The sequence below is a fragment of the Myotis daubentonii genome, chromosome 14, assembly GCF_963259705.1.
Source record: "Myotis daubentonii chromosome 14, mMyoDau2.1, whole genome shotgun sequence".
Classification (NCBI taxonomy): Eukaryota; Metazoa; Chordata; class Mammalia; order Chiroptera; family Vespertilionidae; genus Myotis; species Myotis daubentonii.
The window spans coordinates 22770793-22785391 of NC_081853.1; the positions used below are offsets into that span (position 1 = coordinate 22770793).

A 14599-nucleotide genomic window follows, 5' to 3' on the forward strand; every position below is an offset into this window, starting at 1 on the left:
TTACTTGAAAGCCATTTAGAAAGGGGGAAGAAAGGAGTCTACATAGATGGTATCTTCAGCAAAATGTCCCAAACAGAGAAAACAGGAAAATCTCAAGGGCAGATCTGAAGTCAGAAAATCAAAAATTTACTTAATCCTCATTATAAAAATTGGAAACAATCCATCAATGTGGGATTGCACATGCTCATTGACAATTTGGGATTTTTTAAAAATCAGTTTATAGCACTATCCTTTTCACTGTATCATGCATATACACCTACTGAGGGATGGATGTCTGAAGGCTGTTCACTAAAATGTTAACAGTGGTGCCTGCTGAGTGGTGAAATTTAAAGAGACTTACATTGTCTTTACACTTGCCTGTATGTTTGAATATTTTAAATTTTTGTGATTTTGAGAGTACGTTTATTAAAGTTAGTGACAAGGATGGGCTTAGGACAGAAGAAACAACAGGAAAGAGACTAGGCGGGGCTGCCATGGCTCTCTAGAAATGTTACAGGAACGAAATGAGCCAAGGCAGGGCTGCTGTCAGCTCACTAGAAAGTCAGAGAAAAGGGGCCTTGGAGACAGGTTCAGGAGGTAAGCCTGGCATGAGCTGCCACTGCCCATTTCTCCCTGGTTGCAAGTCTCGTGGGGATCCTTAGAATTTAGGTGATGCACACCTGAGAAGGAAGAAAACTGGGCGTGCTCCCGGGAGGAAGACTTTGCTGTTTGGCTATTTTAAAACAAGCATATACCATTTATAAAATCAAGAAAAAGTACATAAAGTTATTTTTAATTTGAAAAACAAAATAATCAGAAAAGCACTCAAATGATTACAAAAGTGGTAGGTTCCAAAAGCACTGAAATGATTCCAAAAGAAGGAAGACTACAGTCCAGGAGAAACTATCCAAAATGTTTTTTCTAAACATTTAACAAAGGAAGCAATTATCACTGGGAGCTTATTGTTAAATGAGACTCAATGAGTAGATTTCAGAGTCCTCTCTAGGATGTTTTTGATGACTGTAATATCATGTGCCTCGCACATAATAGGTGCTCAGCAAATAGTTGTTACATAAATCAATGAATGATAATGTCGGCAGAATGCCAGTTCTTTGGTTTTATCTCAGTTCCTTTCAAAGCCAGGTGAAAGGTATTGATTCACCTGATACATTCACTAGACTGCACTTCCTTTTACTTACTGGGTCAGTGATAACCACAATTTATACCTAGATGAAGCATAAAGCAGCTGTCTAGTTGGGGATTTGGCTTGGGAGCTTGTTCTGAAACTGTACCTTAAACAAGACTGAGATGATGCTGATTGTTCATATCAAAGGAAGCAGAGGCTGATGGAAATGACAGGGAACTATAGTTTCCTCAAGTGACCGCTTGGCTCTACCAAAGGACAAAGCTAGTCAACGAGATCACAGGAATGTGGTCAACATTCTTGGCCTAGCGGCTCTAGCCTCTCTCTACTCCGGCCCAACCCCCACAGCCTATCAATCACATACAACCTTGCCCCATTCTTTCAATAGCTTTAGAAACCAGGATTCCCGGGCCTCTATAGGTGGCCTCCAATGAGCCTCATATCCTCATATTAAAATCCTTATATGTGGTCCCACACTGACGCTGGGCTTGGCCATTTGGCTTGCTTTGGCCAATGGAACATTTAAATGCAATGCAAACAGAGGCTAGATAAGCACTTGCACACTAGAGCTCACCCTCTTGAAATGCTCCCTTTGGGACCCAGTTGGTGCATAGGAAGGTTAGACAAGACAAGTGAATAATGAAAAATCACATGGGGAGAGGGGCCCAGCCATCCTAGTGTCCTGCCTGAGCAGCCACATGAAGGACCTCAAGTGAGACAGGTAGAAGAATTGCCTTGTCAAACTACAGCATCATGAGAAATAATAGATTGTTTTAACCCACTAAGTTTTGGAGTGGTTCTTTATGCAGAGGTATATAACTGAAATAGCCCCTAACCCCTACTCCCCTGTCAGCTCCACTACCCTCTTTCCTAGTTTGTTTCATGTACTTCAGATAACCTCGAGAATAAATGTTCCTTCCTGCTCAGTTCCTTCTTGCCACTTCTAGGACACTTTCCTAACGTTATACCACTCTATCCTCCAACCTTGGGCTCCAGACGAAATCCAATAAACTAAAATCAATGCCACTCACCTGAATTTGAATGGAACAGAGAAAGAAACTACATGGAACTGTTATTCTGCCAACATGATCATTCACTGATTCATGCAACAAATATTTGCTGAGGACCTATTATGGGCTAGGCACATGGTATTACAATCATTAAAAACATTTAACAGCCGAGACCGGTTTGGCTCAGTGGATAGAGCGTCGGCCTGTGGACTGAAGGGTCCCAGGTTCGATTCCGGTCAAGGGCATGTACCTGGGTTGCGGGCACATCCCCAGTGGGAGATGTGCAGGAGGCGGCTGATCAATGTTTCTCTCTCATCGATGTTTCTAACTCTCTATCTCTCTCCCTTCCTCTCTGTAAAAAATAAATAAAATATATATTTTAAAAACAAACAAAAAAAAACATTTAACAAATGTTAAATGAGTCTCATTTAACAAACTGGTGGCATTAATACTACCATAGGATTTTTAGCACTTTCCTGTTACAGAGATAAGAAAATTGAGGACCAGAAAAGTAAATGATTCATATCAGAAAAGTAAATGATTTCTCCAAACTCATTAAGCTAATGAGTAGCAGAGCCAAATGAGGACCAGGTTTCCCTTTTCATCATAAAGGACAGGTAGAAATAAAAAGGCATTTCCCAGAATGAAAATGGGTAAATATCAAGAGTTGCCCCTAGATCAGAGCTGTGGATCATTTTTATAAATAAGCAGAAAGGTAGGATGCCCAATTTCCAAGCATCCTCCCCCATACTTCCTGCCAACGGTCTCCTTACTCCTTGGCCTCAGCCATGCAGTTTGGGTGGGTTGGCCAACCTCTAGCTGCAGAGCTGGATCCTGGATGGCATAAGCTAATTCATGTATCCCTAGGCTAATGATTAGCCTAGGATTGGGCATGCAACCCAATCAGGGCCAGAACCACTCAGGAGATGTTTGTTAGTGCTTCTGGGAAGAGGAGCCTCTGCAGGAACTATTGAAAGAGACATCCCTTCTTTCCTAAGATGGTACGTTTAATATTACAAGGTCTGGAACTGCTCCAACCAATTGGTAGCACAAGAAAAGAACCTGAAGTCACCATGTAGAGCCTAAGACTGGAAAACTGAGCAGCTAAGCAGAGGAATGGATCTAACAGGTCCTCAGTAACATCATGAGTGGTTGGCTCAGGCCTTACCTGAAAGTAGTGCTAACCCTGGACTTTTGGGTTATAAAAAGTTACTTTTTGGTTATAAAAAGTGGGTTTTCTGTTACTTGCAACCAAAAGATTCCTGAGTGATGCAAATAGTAAACAAAACAAAAACAGTAATAAAACAAAAATAAATAAATGGTGAAATATATCTTTTATGGTTAAATAAAAATCAAGTTGTACAAAATATACTTAATATACAAAAGATTCCTGAATGACACTTCCAGATTTATAAAGGACTAGAGGCCCAGTGCACAGATTCGTGCACCGGTGGGGTCCCTTGGCCTGGCCTGTGGGGACTGGGCCAAAACCAGCTCTCCGACAGCCCCCAAAGGGTCCCAGATTGCAAAAGGGCATAGGCCATGCTGAGGGACCCCACCGGTGCACGATTGGGGCCAGGGAGGGACCGCAGGAGGGCTCCAGGGCATGTGTGGCCCATCTCACCCAGTCCCCATGGGCCAGACCCCAGCACCAAGCTAACCTACCATCGGAGTGTCTGCCCCCTGGTGGTCAGTGCGCATCATAGCAACTGGTCAAAGAGTCAAACAGTCAGACACTTAGCATATTAGGCTTTTATTATATAGGATTTTAGATGGTTAATAACTAAATAATTGTGATAAACTCTAATATGATAATTGCAAAAAGGTGGAATACCTGGAAAAGAGGCCAGTGAATTTCAATACGTATAAAATACAAGGTAATGTACTCAAGGGGAAAAAATCTACACTCATAAAATGTGAGCTATTAGTGACAACTTGGGAAAGAAACCTTGGCATTACTATAAACCAGGGATCAGCAATCTCTGCAAACGGCCAGGTAATAAATATTTGAGGTTTACTGGCTACACGGTCTATCGAAAGTACTCAATTCTGCCACTGAAGTATAAAAGCAGCCATATGGAACTGAATGGATGTGGCTACATTCAAACAAAATCTTATTTATGGACACTAAAATTTGATTTCCATATAATTTTTACATGTCACAAAATAATATTTCTCCTTTGTTATTTTTTTCAACCATTTAAAAATGTAAAAACCATTCTTAGCTTGAAGACTATACAAAAACGGGCCAGGCCTTAGCTGGTTTGGCTCAATGGATAGAGTGTCAGCCCATGGACTAAAGGGTCCCACATTCAATTCCAGTCAAGGGCACATACCTTGATTGCAAGCTCAATGACCCTTGATCTCGGGGCCTCAGTCTGTGCATATGTGGGAGACAATCAATTGATGTGTCTCACATCAATATTTCTCTCTGTCTCTTCCCCTCCCTTCCATTCCCTCTAAAAATCAATAGAAAATATATTCTCGGGTGAGGATTAACAACAGCAACAACAAAACAAAACAAAAAATGGGTCAGACTAGATTTGGCCTACAAGCCATAGTTTGTCTGACCCTGCTATAAAGGGTTCCCTAAAGTTAATGATGCTGGGACTGTGTGAGAGATATGGGAATTGAGGTGGGGAGCACCCATTCACTGCCATAACCTACCCTGTTGAAATGTCAAGTGTCTTACACATGTCAACTCTCTGCCATTGGAATTGAACAGAAAGTAACCATAACACTCTACTGTTTCTAAAATAATTGACATGAATGTGAATTCCTCCATTTACCAATGCACAAAATTCAGTTGGACATGTCACTGGGAGTTGAGTAATGTTATGATTTTTTGGCTCAAAAAACTGAGCACCGATTTTTCTCTCGCCGGCGTTCAAACCCGGTGCCTTTCTCTGCGGCTCCTCCGGCGGCGCCGCGCTCTGCTTGACAGTTTGACAGGCCGCTCACCCGTCCTGCGAGCTGAAATCATCGCAGGCGGAACAGCTGACCTCTCGACGCTGAGAACACACCGTGTGCCCACGGCCACAACAGGCACGTCCCGGGCGGCCGGCCGCTTCCCTAAGGCTGGGGAAAGGGCAGCCCTTGGAATGAGCCCTATGCAGAGAGGAGGAAAGAAAGGGTGTTTGTGGGCACGCGCAGAGTGTGTGCGAGGTGTTAGTGTTGATGGGGCCAAGCGATAAAAGGTAGAGGGCGGCAAACGATGCCCGGGATTATTAAAATAACTCCGCAGCGCACTGCCACGTCTGCTTGGAGAGCGCGCTATGAATAAATGCCCATTGCATTTGTAAAAAAAAAAAAAAAACAAAAAAAACTGAGCACCAAGTCACAGAAACTGGCCTCAGGCACAGGGCTCATGTAATGTCACTGGGACCAGGTTTCTCACCATTTCTCCATACTATCTGCAGCAGGGTTGGCTTCATTCATCCCCAGGCTCTTCAAAGGCCTCCAGCCTCTGCCACCAGCCTCAGGCTTTCACCTCAGGGTGTCAAACTATCTGTAGCACCTCTAGCCCCACCTTCTCACAGACTTAAGTACCAATTGGAGAAAGGCACCTACCTCTCTGCTACTAATTCCAGAAAAGTCTTGGCTACATCATGTGCCTACCCCTAAACTAATCACTGTGGTTTTCTCCCTAAGAAAGGATCTGATAATTTGATTGGCCAAGTAAGAATCATGTGTTCCTGACCTGGAGCTGAAAGGGGAGCCTCACAGATATCACATGGCTGAGAGGAGAAAACACATCTGAGATGGGGAGCTGCTGGAGGAGCAGACAAAGCTCTTATGCCAAATTTAGCTCCACAGCCTGGCCTTCAGTAATCCAGCCAAAGAGTTAAATAATCACCCTTGATTAAAGAATGTTTTATACCTTCTGCCACATTCTATCAAATTTAAAAATAAATGGTGACATCATATCTTTTATAGTTAACTAAAAATCAGAGTTGTACAAAATATACTTAAACCATTGATATATAAGGGGCCTAAATGATGATGATTTTTCAATATAATTTGCTTTCAGAGTTTATAAAAAAATAAAATAAAAAGAATGTAATGGTATTAACATACACCTTTAAAAGAACAGAAAAAGCAGGATGAAATTAGGGAAAGGAAAACAGAGATGAAAAACCCATTACAATAGACTCCAAAGGCTGTCTGAATTCCTCTCTGGTAATGCAGTTTAGAGCCCAAAAAATGGTTGTAGATTTTTTTTTTTATGTAGAGATTTGTCCCATGTGATTTTTTTAAAAGCTGGATTTTTAAATTGACCCAATACTTTTGTCCATCTGAAGGAATGCATCAAATATATTTGCTTAGAAGTCAACTATTCAAGCAATTTCTAAAATTTTTAAACAAACGTTTGATTTAATAATTGTTCTGCCCCTTAGCTACTCCCTGCTAAGCATCTTAAAGCTGGAGAGGAAGTTAGAGGAAGGTTGTGTGTGTTTTTTAAAGCTTGAGAAACTGGGACTTCCCTACATTTCAAAGCACAAAGGCCTATTATTCAAGGAAAGGGCCAGGGAGGCAGAGTGATTCAATTTAGTAGGTCACCGGGTACTTCTTCCTCTCTCCTGCCAAATCAAGGCTCACCCCAGTCCCAAGCGGCCAGCAAGAGGGCAGTCCTCTGAAAAAGTGAAAGTAGTTGAGGAAAAAGAAAAAGCAGCCAGCCAGAAGAGCCTGGGGAGCACTCATTATATTTGAACAGAGCCAGTGAAAGGGGCCTTTGCTGAGCCCCTGGGTGGGGCCACTCCATTACACTCCCATTGTAAATTCCATCTGTGTGCTATCATTTCCTGACCCAGAAACAAGAAAATGCTTCAGCTGTAACTTTCCCTAGGACCTTGGCTGGCCACAAAATCATTCCCTCTGAAGTTCACCAGCTCCTTCAGATTTCGTAAAGGTTTGAGCATGTTTGCCTATGATTCCCCCTCCCCATTTTCTACAGGGTCTCCTCCCCATCTCCTGCATTTCCTTCCAGGAACTGGATCCTCAGTGAAGTGAAATAAAACTGGGATGGTTGTGAGGAAAACTCTGGGGGAAATAAGAAGCTCTCTTGTCCTCATATGAAAAGTTTAAAATATCTGGCTGGCCCAAAGCTGATGACTATGATTAAATAAGCCTGAGAAACTAAGAACATAAGTAGGACAAGAAAACAGAAATAACTTAGAGCAATGGCTCTCAAACTCTAGCATGCACCAGAATGGCCTGGAAGAGTTTCCGATTCAGTAATTCTGGGGTAGGGCCTGAGAATGTGCATTTCTCATGAATGCCCAGTGGTGCTGGTGCTGCTGGCCCAAGGATGGTACTTTAAGAACCCCTGGTGTAGTGAGTGGCTGTCCCACGCCTCAGACATCAAGCAGAACATTAGATATAGTCAAAGGCTCAATAACATCTGAATTCAGACTCCATAAACATATTCTGGCACTTACACACAAACACAGGCTAAGTACTTTTTATGGTAATCATTATGGCTCTCAAGTCTACCACACAGTTATACACAAAATAGCATTATTATAAATCAACTTCATTTTTAGTCTCTATTCCATCAGAGAGGCAAAAACACATAACCTCAGCTAATCTGAAGTCTTCCTCCCACTTTCAGGGAATGCCTCTGGCTCTGGGTGTTTATGGAGAATCACGGTGGGGGAGTAAAAAAAAGGATACATTCCTGTGCTTGCTGCCATCCATCCTTGTGGTTGTCCAATGAAATCACCATCACCTTGTGTGGCCTATAGGCTCAATCCTTACTGATCACCTTGTCTAGCCTATAGTTTTCAATCCTTACTGATCATCATTGGAATGTCTCTCATCCCCAAACTGCTTGACCCCTTCCAGCCGACACCATTTCTGGGTCACATTTGGGAACCTGGAATCTGCAGACCATGTCCTTTCTGCTCCCAGGGCTCTACCCATAAAGCAGGACAGAGAGCCCCTCTCTCTCTGGGACTTGCTGCGTATCTACTTTCATCACACACCCTCTGTCTCTCCTTCTGCTCACCCTATCCCTCTCCTCTGCCCAAAATAGTGGAATCTTTGCCAGTCGGAAGGAGAGTCTCTCTCTTTTCAAACCCCTTACTCTCACTCATTTTGGCCATGTTCAGGGCTCTCAGTGTTCCCCCTAAGGCCGTGGTCGGCAAACCGCGGCTCACGAGCCACATGCGGCTCTTTGGCCCCTTGAATGTGGCTCTTCCGCAAAATACCACGTGCAAGCGCACATGTACAGTGCGATTGAAACTTTGTGGCCCATAAGCAGAAGTCGGGATTTTGTGGAAGAACCAGTATTTTGTGGAAGAGCCACACTCAAGGGGCCAAAGAGCCGCATGTGGCTCGTGAGCCGCGGTTTGCCGAGCCGCAGTTTGCCAACCACTGCCTTAAGGGCTTTAAGCTTTTGAAAACCAAAGCCAGAAAGATTCCTATTTGATTTTTCTGCTCTGGCATTTCCTTCCCTTAGTTAATGAGCACAGAATGGCTTAGCTACTTGAATGGGGAAAACACATAAAGGGAAAATGCTTAGAAGAGAGAAAAAAATAAATTAATTTTAAATAAACGCACACCTTAGCATTTTAGAATTACCTATTATTATCTTGCAATATCTACATTCTCCTATTTAATCTTCAAGGCGATCCTATGAGGTAGACAGTATTCTACCCATTTTAAAGATGAGAAAATTGGGGCTCAGAGAGACTAAAAATCCTTGCCTAAAGTCACATATGCCAGGTTCTGAATTCAGAACTTCTGGTTCTGAATCCAATACACTGTACCCCAGCTTATCTTCCAAAAAAAGAAAGGGAGGAGGAGGAGGCCTGTCCATGGAGAAAGCATAGGCCATCACACTGATCAGTGGATGTGTGTTAGGAAATTGCTTGGTCCTAGATATACTATTAAGCCAAGACTTACTTAGTAACAAGGCAGAGTACTAAAATAAACTGAGACAGGATACAAGGGAAGTGAGGAGTTAACAGGTTTGTAAACACCAGAGACTAAGGAATCAAGAGGCCCAAAGTCAAGGCCACAGGTCAAGGAGTAATCACTTCCTGCCTCTGAAAGACAGGTTAGGAGTCCAGAAAGTTAAGACCAAAATCAAAGTGCTCTGTGCCCCTCAAATCCTTAGCAGACCAAGAATGGACGTAAACCACAGTGTCGGCAGTCAAGAGTTAGACCTTAAGACTACGAAAGGGTGTATTTGCCCTTAAGTTGTCCTGGGAAAATCAGAGGCTACAAGTGGAGGAGGAATGGTTGTGAGTCAAGAGAGCTGAATGAAAAGCCAGGATGGGAATAGGAGAGCAGAGATTAGAGCATGTCCTCAGGGTCAAAGCTATGTTATCTGTTGCCTTTACCTAGCATGCCCTCTTCTGCAAATAAAGCCCATCTCAACCTTTTGAGGAACAAATTACCTCAATATTAGTTCATAGGTTCAAGAGGGACTACTGCTCATGAGCCAGGCCAGGATTCCATGTCACAGTGATGGGCTTAGGGATGAGCTGTGACCCAGTGCAGGTCAATCAGCATTGCTGTGGTCTGAATGTTTGCATCCCCCCCAAAATTTATATGTTAAAGTCCTAACCTCTATAGATGGTTTTAGTAGGGGGGACCTTTTGGGAGGTGCTTAAATCATGACTTCATGAATGTGATTAGTATTCTTATAAAAGAGACCACACAGTGATCACTTGCCCCTTCCATCATGTGAAGACACAGCAAGAAGGCACTGTTCATAAACCAGAAAGCAGGCCTTCACCAGCTACCACAGCAAATCTGCTAGCACCATGATCTTGGACTTCCAGCTACCAGAACTGTAAGAAAGAAATGTCTGTTGTTTATAAGCTGCCCTTTGTTACAGCACCCCAAACAGACTGGCAAGTGTCAACCTTGGCACTTTCTGGAGCTATAGGAAGAGAGGCAATTTGGTCTAGTGCAGTGGTTCTCAACCTTCCTAATGCCGCGACCCTTTAATACAGTTCTTCATGTTGTGGTGACCCCAACCATAAAATTATTTTCATTGCTACTTCATAACTGTAATGTTGCTACTGTTGTGAATCGTAATGTAAATATCTGATATGCAGGACATATTTTCATTGTTACAAATTAAACATAATTAAAGCATAGAGATTAATCACAAAAAAACAATACGTAATTATGTATGTGTTTTCCAATGGTCTTAGGCGACTCCAGTGAAAGGGTTGTTCGACCCACAAAGGGGTTGCGGCCCACAGGTTGAGAACCACTGGTCTAGTGGGTTTAAGAAGCCAGTAGAATGTACGCTTGGAGCTGGTGCTGTCCATCTGGGCTGCCTCCTGGGGACAGCTCACCTGAGATTAAAGCCCACAGAGCAGGAATTAGGGTTAAAATACAGAGGCAGACCAAAAGAAACTGTATTCTAAATATTCTTTGAGGCCCTAGATCCTGTCATGACAAATTCATCCCCTTGAACTTCCCAATTAAGTGAATCAATAAATTCCTTTTTGTTATTTGTTACTTTCTAAAAGAGTCCTTGCTAATTCACTGTGCATAAAAACTTGCAGTGAATAATGAAAATATGGACAGAAGCACTGGAGGCACAACACTGTTTTATGGGATTACACACAAGGAATAGGCCCTAAATGTACTTCCCTCAGCTTTTTCTGTCAGAGGTCTTATTTCTGGGTCTAGCCAAACCTCTCATTGACTAAGGGAATTTTCTTTAAGACCCAAGGAAGGGCAGAGAGGTTAAGATCCCAAGGTAATCCTCTCCCACCCAGCACCTATTCACTGTGGGTGCCCTGTGTATAGGTTCTGAACAGAATTGCTCCCAATGTTAGCAACAAAAAACTTCATGCCAATACATAATTATTTATAGTGCTATTTGAGGCCCACACAAAGAATACTGCACAGAGAATTCAAAAAGCAATCATGGGAACCAAGATGGCGGCATAGGTTAACGCCGGAGTTTGCTGCTTTGAACAACTACTTCAAAAGTGAAACCAAAAAAACGGAAGGGACATCACCCAGAACCACAGGAACGCTGGCTGAGTGGAAGTCCTACAACTAGGAGGAAAGAGAAACGCATAGGGACACTCAGAGGAGGCGCAGTGCTGAAGTCAAATTCTGAGGTGCGGAGTGCGCGGAGCGGGCTGGCGGCGGAGGGCGCGGTTGTTGTTTTCAATCGGGAGGGAGTCGCAGACTCTGAGCACCAGATCCCGGCGAGTCTTTAGGGACCCAGACTCAAACGAGAGAAGCGGGACTGTCTGGCTTCGGTCAGAGCGAGTGCAGCTTTCTCTCCCAGCTTTGCAGCGGGTGCTGGGACTCAGAGAGGCAGAGCCCCTGGGGACAGGACTGAGAGCCGCCATAACTGCTCCCTCCGGCCCACCCTGTTGATCCTGTGCGACCCGCCCTGCCCAAGCCCTGCACAGAGGCATTTGCCGGATAGCCTCAGGCAAAGGCTAGATTAGCACCTCCCTAGAGGACAGAAGTTCTCTCACTGCTGACACAGCTGATTCTCATAGCCACTTGGCCTGGAGGTCAAACCCTCCCTGGAATTAGCTACAACAATCAAGGTTTAACTATAAGACTGCGAACAAAGACCACTAGGGGGTGCACCAAGGAAGCATAACAAAATGCGGAGACAAAGAAACAGGACAAAATTGTCAAAGGAAGAAATAGAGTTCAGAACCACACTTTTAAGGTCTCTCAAGAACTGTTTAGAAGCTGCCGATAAACTTAATGAGATCTACACGAAAACTAATAAGACCCTCGATCTTATATTGGGGAACCAACTAGAAATTAAGCACACACAGACTGAAATAACGAATATTATACAGACGCCCGACAGCAGACCAGAGGAGCGCAAGAATCAAGTCAATGATTTGAAATGCGAGGAAGCAAAAAACATCCAACCGGAAAAGCAAAATGAAAAAAGAATCCAAAAATGCGAGGATAGTGTAAGGAGCCTCTGGGACAGCTTCAAGCGTACCAACATCAGAATTATAGGGGTGCCAGAAGATGAGAGAGAGCAAGATATTGAAAACCTATTTGAAGAAATAATGATAGAAAACTTCCCCCACCTGGTGAAAGAAATGGACTTACAGGTCCAAGAAGCTCAGAGAACCCCAAACAAAAGGAATCCAAAGAGGACCACACCAAGACACATCATAATTAAAATGCCAAGAGCAAAAGACAAAGAGAGAATCTTAAGAGCAGCAAGAGAAAGAAACTCAGTTACCTACAAGGGAATACCCATACGACTGTCAGCTGATTTCTCAACAGAAACTTTGCAGGCCAGAAGGGAATGGCAAGAAATATTCAAAGTGATGAATACCAAGAACCTACAACCAAGATTACTTTATCCAGCAAAGCTATCATTCAGAATTGAAGGTCAGATAAAGAGCTTCACAGATAAGGAAAAGCTAAAGGAGTTCATCACCACCAAACCAGGATTATATGAAATGCTGAAAGGTATCCTTTAAGAAGAGGAAGAGGAAGAAAAAGGTAAAGATACAAATTATGAACAACAAATATGCATCTATCAACAAGTGAATCTAAGAATCAAGTGAATAAATAATCTGATGAACAGAATGAACTGTTGATTATAATAGAATCAGGGACATAGAAAGGGAATGGACTGACTATTCTTGGGGGGGAAAGGGGTGTGGGAGATGTGGGAAGAGACTGGACAAAAATCATGCACCTATGGATGAGGACAGTGGGTGGGGAGTGAGGGCGGAGGGTGGGGCAGGAACTGGGAGGAGGGGAGTTATGGGGGGGAAAAAAAGGAACAAATGTAATAATCTGAACAATAAAGATTTAATTAAAAAAAAAAGCAAAAAAAAAAAAAAAAAGAATACTGCACAGACTCCATCTATGTCCAATATGTGCTTAAATCTGGAGGGTTTTATTTGTTTGTTTGTTTGTTTGTTAGAATCTTTTGGTGGTTTTAAAATATGTTCACAAATTACTTGATGCTCCCCCCTTTGAAAAGTGGAGAATAGTCCTAGCCAGTTTTGCTCAGTGGATAGAGCATCGGCCTGTGGACTGAAAGATCCCAGGTTCGATTCCAGTCAAGGGCATATACCTCAGTTGCAAGTTCAATCCTCGGCCCTGGTCAGGGTGTGTGCAGGCGGCAACCCAATTGATGTGTCTCTGTCACATCGATGTTTCTCTCTCTGTGTCTCTCTCCCTCCTTTCCACTTTCTCTAAAAAAAAGAAAAGAAAAAAACCAATGGAAAAATATTCTCGGGTGAGCATTAATAACAAAAAAAAATACATAAAACTGAAATCGCTGTACCATTACAAAAAAAAGTGGAGAATAACTTACTGCCCCTTAAAAGTGGCCAAGACTTACTGATTCATGTCTAAGAAATAGAATGTGGCAGAAGGGATGCACTGTGATGGCATGTGCTCTCTCAAGATTCTAGCCTTTGGAATCAAGGCATCACATTTTTAGGAAGCCCAAGTTACATAGCGAGGACACATGAGGATATTCAGACTATAGCCGCCATAAGTCCTCAGTCAACAACCAGAATCAACCATTAGACACAAGCCTTCAGATGACTCAGCCCAGCCTCAAGTCTTTGAACTGAATATGCTCTGAGGCATAGGGGAGCAGGGACCGCATTTTACTGAGCCTTGCCTGAATTCTGGACCCATATAAATTGTGATCATAAGTGATTTTTACCATTTTTAAGCCATTGTGTTTTGGGGTAGTTTGTTACCCAGCAATAGATAACTAATACAAAGTCTAAGAACAAAGTAATGGTTGTTAGTTCAAATGCTAACTCTAGTCAACCAATAATTGTCTGGAGAAAGTTACATCAGGCTGAGCAAGGAAGAGAGGATGAAATTAAAACAGTGACATTTATCATGAGTGTGGAAGTGGGAAATGACAGCACTTGTGTCTTTTATTTGGCAATCCGGGTCTAAGGCAACTGACTGCAGATGGAGGCGGGGACGGACATTCAAAGAGGGAACGGGCAGGTAGAGGAGGTAGCAGAAAAAGCACTGGACTTAGAGATAAGACACAAAGATTCAAATTTCAGCTACTTACCAGCTGTAGGAACTGGGATCTTCAGGTCGTTTAACTTCTCTGGGCCTTGGGTTCCTCATCTGCAAAATCAGGAATAGTGTAAGGGTTAAATTAAATGAGGTCATTATACAAATATCTGACAAAAGGTTCTCAACAAATGGGAGTGTGGTGGGAGTCCTGGCTGAACCTAAGTAAACTCTGGGTGTGTGGGATGAATTTTAGGTGGATTTGACTTTCAAAACCAGCATTAAGTTCCAGCATTCAAGGCCTTCCTAAAGCTTTAGTTCCCAAAGTGCTTTCTGTGGAATACTCGGTCTATAGGATGCTGTAGTATGTTCTGAAAATATTAGTTATGTGAGTTATTACTAGGTGTTACACAGATAAAAATAATTTTGCGTGTGTGTGTTTTGTTTTGTTTTCTGGCTAGCATTTTTCTTTCAGAAAAAACTTTCTGCCCTGAAA

At 42.9% G+C, this 14599-nt stretch overlaps 1 protein-coding gene across 1 annotated transcript in view; it reads right to left on the reverse strand.

The window, feature by feature from the left end:
• Positions 1-14599, reverse strand: part of SRGAP3 (SLIT-ROBO Rho GTPase activating protein 3) — a 369413-nt gene that overhangs the window by 290440 nt on the left and 64374 nt on the right. Inside the window, exon 2 of the mRNA XM_059663445.1 lies at positions 14159-14217. The gene's annotated coding sequence lies outside the window, so the exon portion shown is untranslated. The remainder of the gene's footprint in view (positions 1-14158; positions 14218-14599) is intronic.